The sequence below is a fragment of the Corvus brachyrhynchos genome, unplaced genomic scaffold (genome assembly GCF_000691975.1).
Source record: "Corvus brachyrhynchos isolate BGI_N302 unplaced genomic scaffold, ASM69197v1 scaffold1, whole genome shotgun sequence".
Classification (NCBI taxonomy): Eukaryota; Metazoa; Chordata; class Aves; order Passeriformes; family Corvidae; genus Corvus; species Corvus brachyrhynchos.
In genome coordinates, this window is record NW_008237222.1 from 3350445 (window position 1) to 3367460 (window position 17016).

The window sequence follows — 17016 nt, forward strand, 5'->3', positions numbered from 1 at the left end:
TTGGGTTTTATTATTGTCTTTATTCTATTTCAGAAATTTTATGGCTCATTTGTACAGCCCTTAGCATTTCAGAATGGGATAACTTCACAAGTAAAGTCTTACTAAAGCTATTTACACAAATCCTATGGACAGGACAAGGGCCTGTGTTTCTTGATCAACTTGTGTAGAAACTCAGCTGACGGGTTTGTCTCTCAGTCTCTTTCCTTCTTTTCTTGGAGGGACTCTAGACTAGGCTGTTAAGGCTAGAAAGCAGCAAGTCAGACACATATAATGCGAGAGAAGTATAATGGAATAAAAACAAAATGGACAAAAATTTAGCATTTAACAAGGGCTTTGGATACTAAGATACTTGGTTATAAACAAGTCCAAAGATTACAACTCAGCTCAAAGAAATGTATGCAGAATGCACTATTTTAATGGCTTTGCCTAGAGATGAAGGGTCCCTTCATTCTAGATTCTAGAAAGGTTATTGTTATTCTCTGTGTGTTCCCCAGACAACCCAGTCTTGCCCATTATTCTGGTTACAGTAGCCTGAGTGGCAAGATGATGCTTGCTAACCTCTCAGTGCCACACTGGAAAACAGCTTTAAGCATTGAACTTAGAGGTCTTTTCAAACCTTAATGATTCTATTATTTGCCTATGAAAGCAGTTTTAACAAAGGCTTATGTGAAATGCAGAAGGGAAATCAAGAGCATGGCAGAACTCATAACACCTTCATGATGAGACACTTCCCTAAACTTGTGGGCACATCAAACTGAAAGCAAAGGTTTCAAGCCTGCCTGTATAGGTGTTTCATACTAAGAAGTTCACTGAAAAAGTAAAGAAAGAACAAAGCTGGTAATACATAACAGCTGTGTGATCCCTACCCAACTAAGTCAACTCTAAGTCACCCCAAGAGAAACAGCTTCCCTCTTGGGAATGGCAGAAGCGTCACTATTTCACGCAGTCTTACATGAATAGACTGCATCAAAACATTTCCTATTAAGTTCACAATGTCTGTAATTCTTCTTAGTAATTCTCTCTTTTGCAATTCTCCTTCTGAGGGAGAGGAAGAGGGAAGATCTCTCTTTCAGCCGTCTCCAAGCAAGCTCCAGTCTTCAGTCCCAGACCATTACAGTGTTACATGAGTGTGTATTGTGGTCTCTTCAACAGCGCAGCAAGGCTTAGTGCCTGCTTCCCTCTCCAAGGAAGAGAATGATGTTCACCACTATGGCACTGACCGGAGACGGTGCTTTTAATTGAAGTAGGAACTGCCTGATCTGCATCTTTGAGCAGGCCAACAAACAAAAACTGGCACTGAAATTCATCTGTAGGATGGGTCGTGAAAGGGTGACTCCAGTGCCAGTTTCATAGTAACCACCAGGAAAAAAGTTCCCCCAAAGGAAAAGAGGGAGTTCAATTTCCCTCCTTTTCTTGGCTTCCCTTTTATAGAATACAAATGAGCTTCCTGAAAAACAACAGGCCTTTTGATGAGGCAACAGTTTTCCTCCATGTTTTTGTTTGTTTGTTGAAAACACTTGGATTTCACAGGAAGCAGTAACAAATGCAACTGGGGATCAACTTAGTTAAAGAACCTTAAAAATCAACAGGACACACATCTCTTGCTTCAGACACTAAACTGGATTGTCTCACTGGCTCGAGCAAAACTGCTGAATTATTTCCCTAACAAAAGAAAGGCGCTTTTAGGTCCTATAATCTCATTTCAAATCCTTTTACCCACTCCCTTCTCTTTTTGGCCTTGAAATTGCAATCCTCTTTCAAGACTAATCTCGGGACTAATTGGTGCCAGCACTCCAGTTTCCCTCACCATTTTTTCCCCTCCCTACCGCATTGTTCAGGTGCCGAAAAGGACAGCAGGCCAGGGTTCAGTGCCCCTATAATGAGTCTGTTCCTACAGAGTAACTGTTAATAATTAGCAGGAAGCATTTTGTCTTTAAATTGCACAGCATGAGCAGCACGATTTCACAGAGCCAGAGAATTGCTTCACTGCTGCTCATGAAGCTCCCCAAGTCTGTGGGTGATGTGCAGGCTGGAGGGCAATGTGCACAGAGCCAAGCCTGGGCCAAGCCTCCCAGCCAGGCACGCAGGGTGGTGCAGACAGTGCCAGCCCCTCCAGAGCTCCCCAGGGCAGGAAGGAGGGAAACGAGGAGCACCCTGAACACATTACCTGCAGCAGCTGCCAAGAAATGTGTCAAAGTGATGGGACTGAGATGGTGTGGTTAAAGGACAGTCTGTGTTTAAGAAACATTCCAGAATACAATTCCTTGAGGAATAACAAGCAAAGAGGAGATTTAAGAAAGCCTGCTACTTTTCAGCTCATGACTGTATTTGCAGGTAGTGCCAAAAAGGAACAATTACTTCTCTTACCGAGGGAATAGCAGGGTTGACCGTTTTCCATTTTCTGACATTTTCTCAGACTTGGAAGCAAAATTAGTTTTTTTGTATTTGGAAACTTCAATCTAGGAAGTGCATTAAAACAAAACCTTAAAAAAGCTGTTTCCAATGGATGTTCATTTCCAACAAACTTAAGGGTAACCTTGAGTTTTGATTCAGGCAAAATAAGCCAAAAGCTTCAGAAGTTTTCAAAGCTTCAGAAGTTTTCTTTGGTTTTTACATCACCAAGCGTACACATTAAGTTTTGACACTTTGATATTGTATAGTGCCTTCTACTGTCCTGAAGCTGAAGGGCAACACAAGAAACTCCATCTGAGATACACACTGCTTCTATCGTGCCCCCCACCAGTGCTCTGGAGTTTAACCACAATTGGGACTAAATCCACACTCCTACTCACTACTGTCTTTAGACATCTGCAAGGACATACATTATGGAGACCGGATTAGCATCAAAAAAGGAAAATGATACAACTTGCTTCACTCTCCTGAAAGATGAACACTTCTTGTGGAGCACCAGTGAGAGATAAGCTGTCAGGTGTTAAGACTCCAGCAGAAGCCAGCACGTAAGACACTCAAGTCTCACTAGATTTAGGGAATCTACCATTACTGCAAAGAGGCAACACCAAAGATACATGTGTAGAAAGGAATGCTCAGCCAGCATCTCACTACCACTGGAGAAAAAAGCAGTCTATTACAGCAAGAACCTTCTAGAATGGTGCGGGTACATAACTGTTACACAGTAAGAACACGTCATTTATCTCCAGTCACAGAAATTGATAGCAAGTATGAGCACAGAGCTAAAACTACTGATGATTTTTCTTCGTTTGCACCATAGCTTGAGATCAGGTGGTGTCTCAGTGGCTCAGTTAAGATGGTAGTAAGTTAAAGGTAGTAAGTTAATTCTGCACATATTACTGTCCTCGGAATGCTAGGTTCTCCTGCCACACTAAAGCCATTCACAATGCAACACCTTGCTGAGGAATTCATGTTATAGATCAGCTGGAATAAAGACATTTAAATTTTCCATTTCTTGAAAATGCAGTTTGAAAAGCGCTCAGGATCCATCACTTATTTCTGTTCGCCTTTGTGTCACAAATTTCAGACTAAGGGCTTTCCTCAGGTCATCCAACTCAGCTTTCTGCCAGCAGAAAACTCTTTCCTACAGTCAATTTTCTAGAATTTTATTGAGTCTGCTTTTCAGCACTCTACCAGATGGATTTCAGACAATTTCCTCTAAAAGACTAATTCAGTCTAATAAGTTGATTATTTGCACCTGGTCAGTGACCAAAGAAAGGTAAGCCAGGGTCTGTGTATTTGTCTCCTTCTCATGTACTATTAAAATGGGAAGTTTTCCATCCTAGTGTCAAAATCTGTTCACAACAGCAATACAACAGCAGCAGAGACAGCAGAGAGACAGAAATCAAGCAACTGTGTCTACAGAGCAATATTATTAACTTGTTTATGGCATCAAAGCAATCTCCCTTTTCTACACTGCAGCTTGAAACCTGGTAATCAGAAGACAGTAAGTGAAGACCAGTTCCTGTTGACAGTCCCCTTGCCTCAGGTCAGAGTCCCTGGGTAGCGTTTGTCTGCTTCAGCGTGGTCCAAATGCCTATGCCAGCCCAGGCTGCTGCACTGCTCCTGCATTAGAACATCAGGCTGAAAGATACAGCAGAATGCTGAGCTGTGCCATGCAAATGACCATTTCTCACCAAGCTTGTGAACACCAAGGAATCATGAAGTTGAGGTAAAGCATTTTTTTCCCCAAATATTGCTTCACCTGGCACTGGAATACTTTTCTATAGCATTTAAGTGACTTGAAAAAACAGGTTTGCAAGTCAAGAAACCTTTAAGGCAGATTTTTAGCACACACACCCACCAGATTATAACTGAGTCAATACTAAGCATGATGATGCCTCCATGCTCTTCTGGAGAGAAACTCTGCTTTGGGAGCCAGGTGTACCATAAATTTACTAGCACAGCACTGTGCCATCACAGTCAGATTATGGCTCAATGATGTGCTTTCTCTGGTAGCAATGCTTCAGGAAAGCCCCCATCCTTGACAAGCCCCAATATCTTAAAAAAACCCACAACAAATCACCAGGAACACGCTTACAGCACAACTACACAAGTGTCTTCACCAGCACAACTAAGAGGACAGTTTGCTACTGTACAAGGGCAGCAAGAACATCTCAAAATGAGTTTGCAAAGAAAAAACAAAGAAAACACACCAAAAATCCCGCAACAAACCTCCAAATCAAAGCCCAAAAGCAACCCTCTACTGAACAATCACATGACACTGCTCTGAGGGTCCTCAAGAGTCCAAAGAGCTTGTGAAAAGTTTCCTCTATCAGTCTGGGGGGGGGTTAACTGATCAGACAGCAACTGTTAGTAGGGTTTTTAACTACAGTGTCTGAGAGTGCCACCCACAGAGTGCCAGCTACTCTTCTAAGGCACATCTCATATCTCTTATATCCACTGCAGTGGACCAAGGACGGCAAATGGGCACAGAAATAGGCAAAAATTACCTTTTTGGTTTTTGGGGTTCTTTTGGGCTGTGCCACTCAACACAAACCAAAGTCCTACAGCTCTTATTCCATATAATTACAAACTATAGAGTTCATCAATACAAATTGCCCCATTTTCAATATACTTAATAACCAAAAGATCTACATCGCTTTAGCAATATAGCTGACTGTGGCTCTTAAACTATCATGGAATAAATGTGTCTGTATAAAGCCTTCTTTTTACATTATATTATACTTGCAAGTTGCAAAATAAAAGCTGGCTACTCCAGAAGCTTTGTTTGTTATTAATTCCCTTAAGTTTAGAAAATTATTTCATTCTAATTAATTGTTTTATTTATTTTTTTAATCTCATGAGAGAAAATGGTTGTCTTCATCTTTCATATGCAAAACAGCTAAAGAGAGAACAATTTTTTATATAGAGAAGGAACTCCAATTAATAGAGATCTTAAATACTTGGGGAGCTGCTATGAATTTTGCCATTGATCAGACAGCTGCCTGAAAAAAAAAAAAAAGTCTTTTCAGGAAAGTTACATAATTAAAAATAACCCAATTCCTTTTTGTTTGTATATTTTTCTCCATCTGCTTATCCAGATTAAATATAAAAATTAATGAAACCCAAGTGATGTCAAATTTGCTAAATTTACATTTCTCTTTCATATACTTTTACTGGAACCTGCATCCTGCACTGCCATCAGTTATGATTTCCCAATGCTCCATGGACATTTGAAAGCATTGTTACATTTTTAATAACCCAACCTTCAGTATCTGCACTACTATGCAATTCATTTTTCCAAATTCCATATATTCTGTCTTAAAAACCACCACCCTCACCACCATCACACTAGACTAAACCACAGAATTATACACACTTCTAAACACTGAAGGGGAAGTGTCAAAAAAAATCTGTTCTGAGCACCTTAGCTTTTCAAACTAACCTTAGGAACTTCTCCACCAAGCCTGTAACCACTGTTTGAACAGAATTTCTTTTGGAAGGATATATAATGCAACTGTGATAAAAATAGTTACAGAATAAAAAGCAGTGAGAGGCGTAGAGCTCTGCAATATTTATATCACCCAGGCAGACAACACAGAGAAGCCATCAGTGAGGTTAAAAACTGCAGCACAGAGAACAACTGACAACAGCAGTCAGGTGTAAGGGGCCGTTTCTGTTTGAACAGAATTTCTTTTGGAAGGATATATAATGCAACTGTGATAAAAATAGTTACAGAATAAAAAGCAGTGAGAGGCGTAGAGCTCTGCAATATTTATATCACCCAGGCAGACAACACAGAGAAGCCATCAGTGAGGTTAAAAACTGCAGCACAGAGAACAACTGACAACAGCAGTCAGGTGTAAGGGGCCGTAAGAAACAAATGCAAAAACCCACAAGCTGTAAAAAATTGGACACTGACTACTACCTTTAAAAGTGGGCAGAATAATAAATTACAGTTATTCCACTTTTACAAATAAAGTCCATGTAGTCCTAATTCTAATACCAAAAATATGTCATACAAGCTAATGAAAGCAAAATTGAACAAGTGCACGCATGCTGCAGCAAGCCAAGAAAGAAATACATTTACAATTGTATTAGCAAGACCCACTGGCTGTGCTACCTTGGATGCTTTAAGAGCAAAGCAATAAAAAATTACCAGACATAACTGCACCATACATATGAGCTGACAGAGTGAGTATTGGCAATTAACAGGAGGGGACTGCCAACAAAGCAGAAATGAGTCGGGATGAAAAGAAAGGAAAGATCTTTTATAAAGCTCTGATCCACACTCATATCTGATCCGGCCAATCTCTTCAGTCATTTGCCTTTCACAAAGGAATAAAGGATCTTAAAGCCTGGAGGTGGAAACCAGGCTCCCTTGTAAACCGATACACAGGTGTATGTGACAATCCAAACAACTTCACCCTACAGACAGAGCTGGGCTGCAGCCCTACCCATGCTCTCCCCTTCTTGTATCCCCAAGTTATTCATCAACAAAATGAACTTCCCTAACGTGTTTGCTGGTCAAACTGCCTGCACAAACCCACTTCAGACTAGTTGTCTCAAGCAATTCTCCTATCACTGTTCTCTGAGTATTTGCTCTTTAGTAATGAAAATAGGTCACCTGCCCTAAACCAGTACATTTTGTTTCTAAGTGCAAGAGAAAACAGCTATCCTGGCAGCCTGGCTGCCTTTTGACATAAAAAGTACACTGCAGTATATACACATACCTGTGCACTGAAACCCCCGGAGATTTGCACTTTTATTACTAAAACCATATCCAGTCATAGGGAAAAAAGCCTCAGACACAAAATGGGGAATCTTATCAAAAGTACAACAGCATGAAAACCACCAAACTGGATGAAACCCACAGCCTGTTTAGTCCAGGGTTTCTACGACCTAATGCCAGAGATGAATTTTTCACAGAAAGTGGAAGAGCAACGTAACATAGCACAGTAAACTTTGTGCTTGCTTCTACAGCCCACGTGGACTTGAACTATTGGAGACGTTGATTTAAACCTAAAAATCCCACAAGGACTAGTATCCTCTTCCAGATGCACTTGTACTAGCTGTGGACATAGCAATTAAATAAAATTCCACCTTTTGTGGGATTACCACTTAATCATTAGCCTCAACATTCTCCTGTGGTAGCCACTAAGTTCCACTTAGTAATTCACAGCCTGTCTAAGCATCCCATTCCCATTTAATAAACCAGTAGCAAAAGAAAAAAACACCCGAAAAACCAAGGAGGTTCACAATTCAGAAACAGGACAAATGCCACCAGTAAGGACCATGCGCATACAGACTGCTCTCAGGGACACCTGGAATGGAAAGAAAGCCAACAAGAGTTTCTTGAAATCTATCTAAAAACATGGCCCCTAAATTCTCACTTGTTTTTTGCTGTACCAAAACTGCCTGACAGAACTATGGCGTTTCCAAAATAAAGTCAAAACATCTGTGAAAAAATACAGTACAGATAATCAAATATAACCTCCAGAGTTTCATCAGAGCTTTACTGAAACAGGACAAGTGCAAGAGCTGAGCACTTCTGTTTTGCAAAGGGGAAAGGGAACAACCATTTTATCAAGCCACTGTAGCTCTGGACAAACTGGAGATGTACCTCTCACCTTCCCTTCTTTTACTCCAGAACAGGTGAATGTGTGAGGAAAACAATCTGTGTTCCCAGCCACAGAGAACTTTGAGGAGAATGGAAATTTCTCTACTAAGGACCCTCCAACACCTCCAAAACCAGTTTTTATGTAAGTACTTTATTCTGATGAAACGAGCAGCTTGATTTTCCCAAGTAAAAATTCAAAACCCAAGTGAAAAGAAGTTTTTGTATTAAGAAGGACTCTATGCTTTTTGTTTCAAAAGTTCAGAGAAAGACATTTTAATACCATTTAAGCCCTTTCTGCTTTTATTCATCTGAACCCTGGAGGTTCCTGTGAAAGGAAACAACTCTAGCAAAACCTGCAAGTTTTATTCCTACAAAAGCCAGTTCCATCAAAATAGGAGGAATATCACTTTTACTTAGGATCATGGAGAGGGCAGATTCACACACACTGAAAACTGGATACAATAGGAATCCAGGTGTCATGGTGATAGAGTTGTAAAAGCCAGAAAAAACACGGTCACAACCACGTGACATACAACCTGCATGTGACAACTCCAGCCTTGAGCTAAGGCTTTCTGACATCAGAAGTTAAGTCATAACTAATGATTACAAAAATCATGATTCAAGCATTCAAATACTAACAAAAGAAATTATGCCAAAATGTACTTTCTTCAAACAAATTAATAAACCTGCCTTCTCCAGAAAGAATACTAAAGTATATAGAGATACTACACTACCACCATACAGCACCCTGTATATACACATCCCAGAAAAAGTGGTTTGGTCAATAAAGATTCAGAAAGACTAATCCACTAAAACTTGTTTCAAATTTTTCATCTGAACACACATAGATACTGAAGAAATAGGACATCTGTGCTTTATAAAAAATAATTCACAGAAAGACTGACTGATACTTCGAGAAAAACTGGGTCTAATACACAGGCAGGGATTATGGATATACCCAATACAGGTATGAAATGAAACTGCACTTTCTTTTAACTCTGTGTATAAGATGATTGGAAATACTATTGGGGCACGCCTGGCTTAGTACATGGGTGACCCTTATAACCAGGAGATGAGGGAATCAGAGGATTTTGTTCAGAACAAACACCAGCTGGTCCGTGAAGTCCAAAGGTAAGTCTACCTTCCTCTGAAGTTCAAGGTCTTCCCAGCTGACCCAGAGCCCCGGCTGAGCATACACCATCTAGCTCAGTTTTTTACCTCTGCTGGCTAACACAAGGCCAGATGGGCCACCTCAGTCACCTGGACACCACCTTGCTAGGACTCTCTACAGTCATACTGTGAGCAGCAGTGAAATGTGTCCCTCTTATGCTCTGCTTCCCACTAACACCATGCAGAGAAGAAGAGGAAATGGTTCTCACTGGCCATGCTCATCTCCTGGGACATTTCTCTGTGGACAACCAGGACTTTTATGGTACATCTGTCACCTTCTGTTACGACCTGGGAAGAAGATGGGTCACCTGCAATCAGCTCCTACAGCTCCTGGACTCAAGTAGACTATCCCAAGTCTGCCTGGCCTTTTCTCCTAGCCAAGGCCTTTGAACCTGTGTGCAAAACTGACATTCTCAAAGAAAGTTTACATACAGAACAAATTGGTTACACCACTACTGGGAGTTTTGCATAAACTACAACAGCTGCCTCACATTTTAAACATGTTCTCTATTGCCTAAAATATATTAAAATGCTAGGTGAGATGATGAAAGGTCCACACAGGTTTTTGTTTAAGAGGGAGCTGCAATTCTTAAAAAAAGTCAATGCCCCTTACTTTAAGTTTAAACAAATATTAAATAAACAATAAAGAGTTAAACTGTAGAATGCCTTAAAATCATAACCATTACGAGTAAAGCCATCCCTTACCTACTGCTTGAAAGATTCTCAAGTTATCTTAATATTTTTTACTCATAGTTTATCACTGCTAGCATAACATTAGAAACTGTTGTATGAACACCAGTCTTAAAATAGAGCTACAAGTAGCGTGACTTTCTCTGTCAATTTTTCTTTATACAAGCACCAAAGGAAAGGAAAGTCCAATAACTAATACAGAAGTGAAGAAAATCTAAAAGAAAAAGCAAGAGCATGATTAAAATGAAATTTAAAAATTTACCTGGAGTTACGGAAATACAAAAAAACTCTTCTTAATCCAACAGCAGTAAGATGTGACACACTATGATACCATTTGTGGCTTCCCAAGTTTCACAGGTCTGTTTTCAAATGCAGAAGTCAGATGATTTCCATGGCTGTAAAATTACATGACTAACAAACACGATGCTTGTGTCGACCACCATTCATTGCACAAACACTCCCTCCTGAGTCTTAATTTTCAACTACTAGAACTTCAGTGAACTGTTACTGAACACTGCACAGGCTTCCCCATCCACACAGCTGCTGCAGCTGTCACAGTGATGCAATGGCTATTAATGGGATGAAGGTGGGAGATCGGCTCACACTGCCCAGGGACCACAGACGATGTGTCCCTCACACCCTCTGCTTTCTGCTACACCACGTAGCTCATGCACTGGGCAACCCTGCCCTACCTGCACCAGCACATGCTCTGGGGACAGAAAGGAAGAGGGATGAGGAGCTGCAGAAGAACAAAGTCTCAGAAGCACAGCACCCACGTGCTTCAAGCTTCTGCAGGCAGCAACTCACAGCTCTATCAATGAGGCCACTCTAAAAATTTTCATACAGAAACACCCAGGGCTACAGAGGGTTTTACAAACAAAGTAACAAAAATTTCAAAACACATCCCTAGACTTTCTTTTTCCCATGAACTGAGTGGAAATATCTATGGTACCATTCCAAGTTATCTTTGGAATAAGGCTATATTTATCCACAGAAAGCACAGAGGAGGGGAAAAAGAGCCTAAGAAGCCAAGTAACTGGAAAGTCGGTTCAACAAATGGAACTATGAAAAATAACAACACAAAGCAAGGAGCTGGTGTTTGCCTGGCATCTAGAGAAACATGACAGACTAAGGACCCTGCTTCACAGTACTTTACCAAAAGTCTACACACATGCAAACAGAAAAAGGCTCAACCAAATCTTCATGTATTTGGCCAATGGAAAACTTGACATTTCTTCTAATTTGGGGGTATGAATGAGAAAGAATTGAAAATATTTCAGCTGAGAAGGCTCAGAAGCATTCACTGATTTCGAGAGGAATGAAGATGTGATTAGAGGGTTATTTGTATCTCTACCAGCCATTCCTGCGTGAAACTACTGTGTTAGAGAGATCACATTCAGACTTTCTGCTTTTCTTTTTCTGTCCAGGATCTGTGGCCACCTTTTCCAAATTATCTTTCTTCCTTTCACATCCTTCATACCACAAGGTGGGAAAAAAAAAAAGGAAAAAAAAAAAAAAAAAGGGGCAAGAAGAAAAAAAGTGCCTTTTAAAAGGTAAGAAGAGTTGATCTGTTTTGTTTCCTGAAACTCTGTTCAGTGGGATCACAAAACTCTAATGGTTAGAGAACTGATAAGAATATGTTAGAAACCAAGTCCTGGACTGGCAAATCCTCAAATATTTATGCACTTATCAGTGCATTCACTCAAGCAAAAGTTCTCTTTGCTATTCATACCTGACACTGAACTAAACAAGTATTATCTAACTTGCCAGAAAACAGAAATAAAGCAGCATAATCCCAAAGTATAGATGCTCTCCAAATTAAGGCATGTGATGGTGCTTTAAAAGAACTTGTGTTCTCTGTGATCTCACAAACTACAAAACTACAGAAACAGCAAACCAAAAATTCCCTGAAGACTCCACCTTAACACCACACCAAGAGAAGAAAACTCATTCTGACTCTGCAGAGGAAGTAAAATGGTTAGATCATTCTTGACAAAGCGATTGCAATATGCACAGAAATTAGTATTAGACTGCCCTATGATCAGCTTCATTTCCTATCAAAAGCAGAAACAATAACACAGAATTAAAATCCATGTTTCCAGACTGCCAAGGACAACCATGTATTTTCTACATTCCTTCTTGCAGTGAGACACCCTGCGGAGTCTTTCAGTGAATGGGAAAAGGTTGTTTCACCAGCTTCCCCAAACGGCCACAGATATTTCTGATCTCAACTTATAAAGTGTACAGATAGGAAGGGTGCTTACAATTTGTCCAATATGATAACTTACAACTTCAGTGCAGGTTTAGCTTCAATAAACAACATGAAAGGCAGAAGCTGTGACAGTAAAATCAAAACCTGCAAATATTTGAAGGAGTTGTTCCAGCGGTTTCCTCAGCAGCTGATCTGTAACAGCCGCCCTCTCTAGAGAGGATATGAGAACACATGTCCGTTTCACATCCCTGGAACAGCTTCCAAGTTCCCCATCCTGAGGGAGCTGTATCCAAACTGCATCCCGACAGCACGTGGCAGTCCCGACACGACTGCTGGAGGTGCTGCTGCAGCAGTGCACAGCGACCTGGGGGTGTTGGTGCAGCGAGGGCCCTGCACACGCACTGCCTGGGAGCTCCCACTGCAGGGCTGCACTGCACTTGGGAGGGCCTGTACTGGTGAGATGAAAGCAGAAAGCCAGGACTGAGTGGTAACACTGTGTGCTTTCAGTCTTAAAATAGACAAATGCAAATGTAAGCATGCCCAGGCCACCTCTCCTGCCATTTACCACAGGGGTCACAGTGATGGCCACCACTTTCTCAGAGTGATTTGTGAAACTTGGGTTTTCAGGAACAAAGCTTTAGCCACCATGTTTCACAAATCTTTCACTGTGTCTCTATGAATAAATTTCAGAAATTAGGCAAGAGTTCATAATTACAAAGTCCCCCTTTTTAATGTCAACCTTGGGATAAAGAATATTTTTATCAGAAAGAGGTATCAAAAGACAAGTCAATGGAGAAGTGAAGGAGCTCATGGCCTTTTTTGGGAATCCAATGGTAGCAAAAGGAAATGTCATAAAGAGACACTAAATTCAGTACAACAGAAGCCACTGCAAATTTTTCAAATCCCAGACTAGCAATGTTTCATAAAACATGTGGTCACTCATGGACCTGGAGGCTCTCTGTGATCCACTGGCCTACCTCTGTAACCCACACTTCAACAAGGGAAGCAGAATGGAAAACCAGATGACAAAGCCACGCACACTCAAATGAAATACTGTTCTGGGAATTGAATCCACACAAGCAGCAGAGGTGGTTTTTTGCTGACTCCTTGCAGGGCCTGTTTCTCCTCCATCACCAAGGCTGCAGCACTGCCTGGGAGCCCAGCAGCACAGTGAGGTGGCTCAGCAGCATCTGCTCCACAACCACCAGCAGATGCCACATACAGCGAATGGAATCTACACTACAACCACCAAAACTGTGCTGCAGGTTAGTTTTTGCTACACAGTCTCCTGTTAGCTTGAGCCCTGCAAGGCTCAAATCCTCTCTACAGAGGGCAGCCTGGCTGAACTGCAGTGATGGAGGCCAGAAGATGTATTTTTCTGACAGAAGTGCTATGATGTGCACAGGTGGACTCCATGTCCAAAGCCAAGCACAAATCTAGTTCAGGTCTGTCTGGGGCCTCAATCCCTGCTGAAGCAGAACCAAGCTCACCCAAGGAGCTGTTCCAATGGGAAGGAGCAAACCAACAAGGAACCCAACAAAGCCTTTATGAACAGGCAGTCTGGGGCAGCTCAAGAAAGAAACATCTCTTTAGTTTCTATCTTGGTCATGTCAGCAATTTCAACAGTTACAGGACAGATCTGTCAACATTTGACACTGCTCTAACAAACTACAATTAGCAAAACACACTGAAAAAATGAAAAGCCATGAAATAATTATCCACACATCTATAAAGCCAATATTCCTGGGTATATAGTCACCCAAATTTTCAAGTATTTTTATTACTCTGTGAAAATAATAATTTCTGTTATTTTAGATTACATTTCAGGAAAGTTTTCAGCAGGAGAAAGAGAAATACAATTGAGAAATAGCCCCATGTAATCTATGCAGAGAAAAATCCATTTCAAGATCTCCTCCAAACACTACTAGAAGAGAAAATCCCTCCCCACTTTTTTGAGTCAGAAAACTGGAAATAAAAAAAATAGATGAAGTATCGGGCACTGACTTGTACAGTTACTTAACCAAGTTTGTGTCTATAAATACATTTCAAAGTTGCTATTGCCAAAACAACTGTAAAATTTAAAAAGGAACACATTAGTCTAACACCCATTTTTCCACACCAGACAGACTTCTTCCTTTGTAATGATGTGCATCACTGTTAGTTTGCTCCTGAAATTCATCATGACATGCGTCATGACATATGCTTCAATTAGAAGAACCAGATTAAAACCCAACGGGTTTTGTTTGTTATGAGTATTGTTTTTGAAGAATACGCATCCAAACTATTCAAGATTAAATAATTCACCTTGTCATATTCTTCTCTTCTTACAGCTTACATATAATCTTTGCCCTGAATTGAACCAGCACTTCAGACAACTGCAGTCTTCCTGAAGTTCCTTCTTATGTAAAAACACAGCAAGGTTGCCTTTTCCCCCAAAGTGTCTTCTATATACATGGAACCCAATGCAGTCCAAATACTGTTGCTTGAGTCATTTTTATCTCAAATGATACTGGTGTTACACTGACTCAGACACCTAAATGTGTGGGTTCACATCATGAAACTCCTTCATAAAAGGTCCACCCCTGTCATGTTTATGCAGGATGCTCTACAGAAGTCACGAAACTAAATTATCTGATGAAATTAACTCTGCTCAGAAAAGGAGAATTTGTGTGTTCAGTGATCATCTTGTCTGGGATATTTTTACAATGCATTCCTCCACTCTGTGCTCGATTCAACCCTAACTGCTTATGCAGATACTAAACAGAACACGTGATTCATTTGTGCATCTTTATTCTTTTAAAATATCTGATAAAGACAAGGAATAGGTCAATTTTCCCCTGTGGAATCACACCAACTGACCCTTATAAACCTTGTAATTCCTCCAATGAATCCCATTCCTAGAGACAGGAATAATACTGGCAAATTATCTAGTTCCAGATATATTTCATTAATATCAAGTGACATAGCTTCTCTTAGTTGTGGACTTCCATTACATGAGATAGACAGACAGCAAAACCTCTGCCACCCAAGGATTTTTTCTAAATGTATTGTCTTCACCATAAGAAAAATCTCCCTTCAAATTTGTTACCATGATGATGTATTGCTCTGGAGATCTGACTATGCTGGAGTGCATTTACATTTTCTACCCTTACTGAAGCCTTTGTTCACATGAGAAAGCAATCACTTACATATGGGATTACTGTTTTTTTCCAAATGCACAGGGAATGTTCAACTCGTTGAGAATCTATTGGAAATATATTCAGAAAATTACCATGTAACTGCCAATCCAGAATTAATTCAAAAGTCACTGATCGCCTAAACCAGCTTTACGTTGATGTTTCACTAGTCATTAGCAGCCAAATGAATAAATATTTTAGAATACTATGCAGAGATTAAGTTTTATTTAATAGTGGAAATACTGAAAGATAGCCAACTAAGAGTAACAGTGAGACCACAATTTCTTCATATAAAACCTGGCCTCCACTTAGTCTTTATTTGCAAAGCATTTGCTCCTGCAACCACACAAGCTCTTTGTTTTATGATGCAGTCATTACAAGGAAGACTCCAAAGCACTTGGCAGCACAAGCAGTGTAGCAGCAGCTTGGACATCCCATGGGTTTCAATGAGAAAAAGTTTCCTTTTCAGTTTTGGGACTTGCTTGTTGGTGTTTTGCTAGACCCCTCCTTCTCCCTTGCTCAGCTACTCTGGGCAGTGGCGAAAGCAGGTAGTGATCCAAACCCCTTTCTTAAATCCCATACTGTCTGGCACCTGCCAGTACACCTCTCTTCTCACGCTCATGAAAACAGGCTATGAAGTTCTGGACACCCACCCCATTGGAAGAGGGCAGCGTAACTTCTGCCCAAGGTCTGTGACTGTGCAGGCATCCTTTGCCACACACAGCAAGGACAGAGCAGCAGCAGGCACAAGGCTGTGCAGAATGAGGATGGGGAGCAGTGAGCACGTGACTCTGCAGGACACAGGGCTGCTACCCCACTGTGCGCTCCCTGACACCCAAACAGGGTGTCTCTAAGGGCTCATCCCTGCAAGGATTGCCCACAGAAGTGCTGCTGCATTGCTTCCTTCAGCCTAGCCTATAAGAGCTGTCTATGTCGTTGCTCCTGCCAGCAACATCTGTCACCAAATTGCACAGCAGTTCTTGCAAATCCAGCCCATTGAGTCAACAGTCACTTCAGCCATAAAACAAGGGGAGATCCTCTGGCTTTCAACTGCATGTATATGCTGGATTTTTTTGTTTGGGGGGATTAGAAGGTATCAAAATCCCTCCATTTCTATGTCAGATGTGCATTACACTTCTACTCAATAGGAGAATTTATCAATAAATCTGTATGAGCATAATTAAAATACTCTTTAAAAGGCAGCAGTAACAATAAAGCAAGGGCCAGGAAACATGCTTTGCTCAAATGCACAAATTACAGTTTTAATCCATTATCTAAATTTTTTATCTGTCCTTCTGCAGAGCACAGTAGTGGGGGGTCCTTCCACAGGTGTGACTAGAGACAGTGTTTCCCCAGCACCCCATGGGACACCAGGACAGCCGGGCTGCACCATCACCCCTGGTTTCCAGGGGAACATCCAGGGGACCAGGGGAATCCATCGGGGGGATCCCCGCGACACAAGAGCGGGCACCGGGTCCCCATTCCCAGCGCTGTGCCGGGACCACCGTTACCGCGGCAACGGCGCGGCCAAGCCCCGCGGCCCCGTGACGCGGCAGCGCCAGCCAGGCCCACGCGTTGCCGGGGAGATGCCCCGTCACCATGGCGACCATCACGCTGCCCTCCCTGGCCGCCGGCCTCAACGCTAACGCGGAAAAATAATAAAAACCACCACAGCCACCACCAGAGCCGTCAGCGTCACCGCTCCATCCCTGCTGCTGCGGGCCCTGCTGCGGCTG

The 17016-nt window shown here is 41.5% G+C and overlaps 1 protein-coding gene across 8 annotated transcripts in view; it reads right to left on the bottom strand.

Moving 5' to 3' along the window:
- The window catches only part of FOXN3 (forkhead box N3), a 174648-nt gene that overhangs the window by 90032 nt on the left and 67600 nt on the right, over positions 1-17016 (bottom strand). The gene's annotated exons all lie outside the window — the stretch shown is intronic.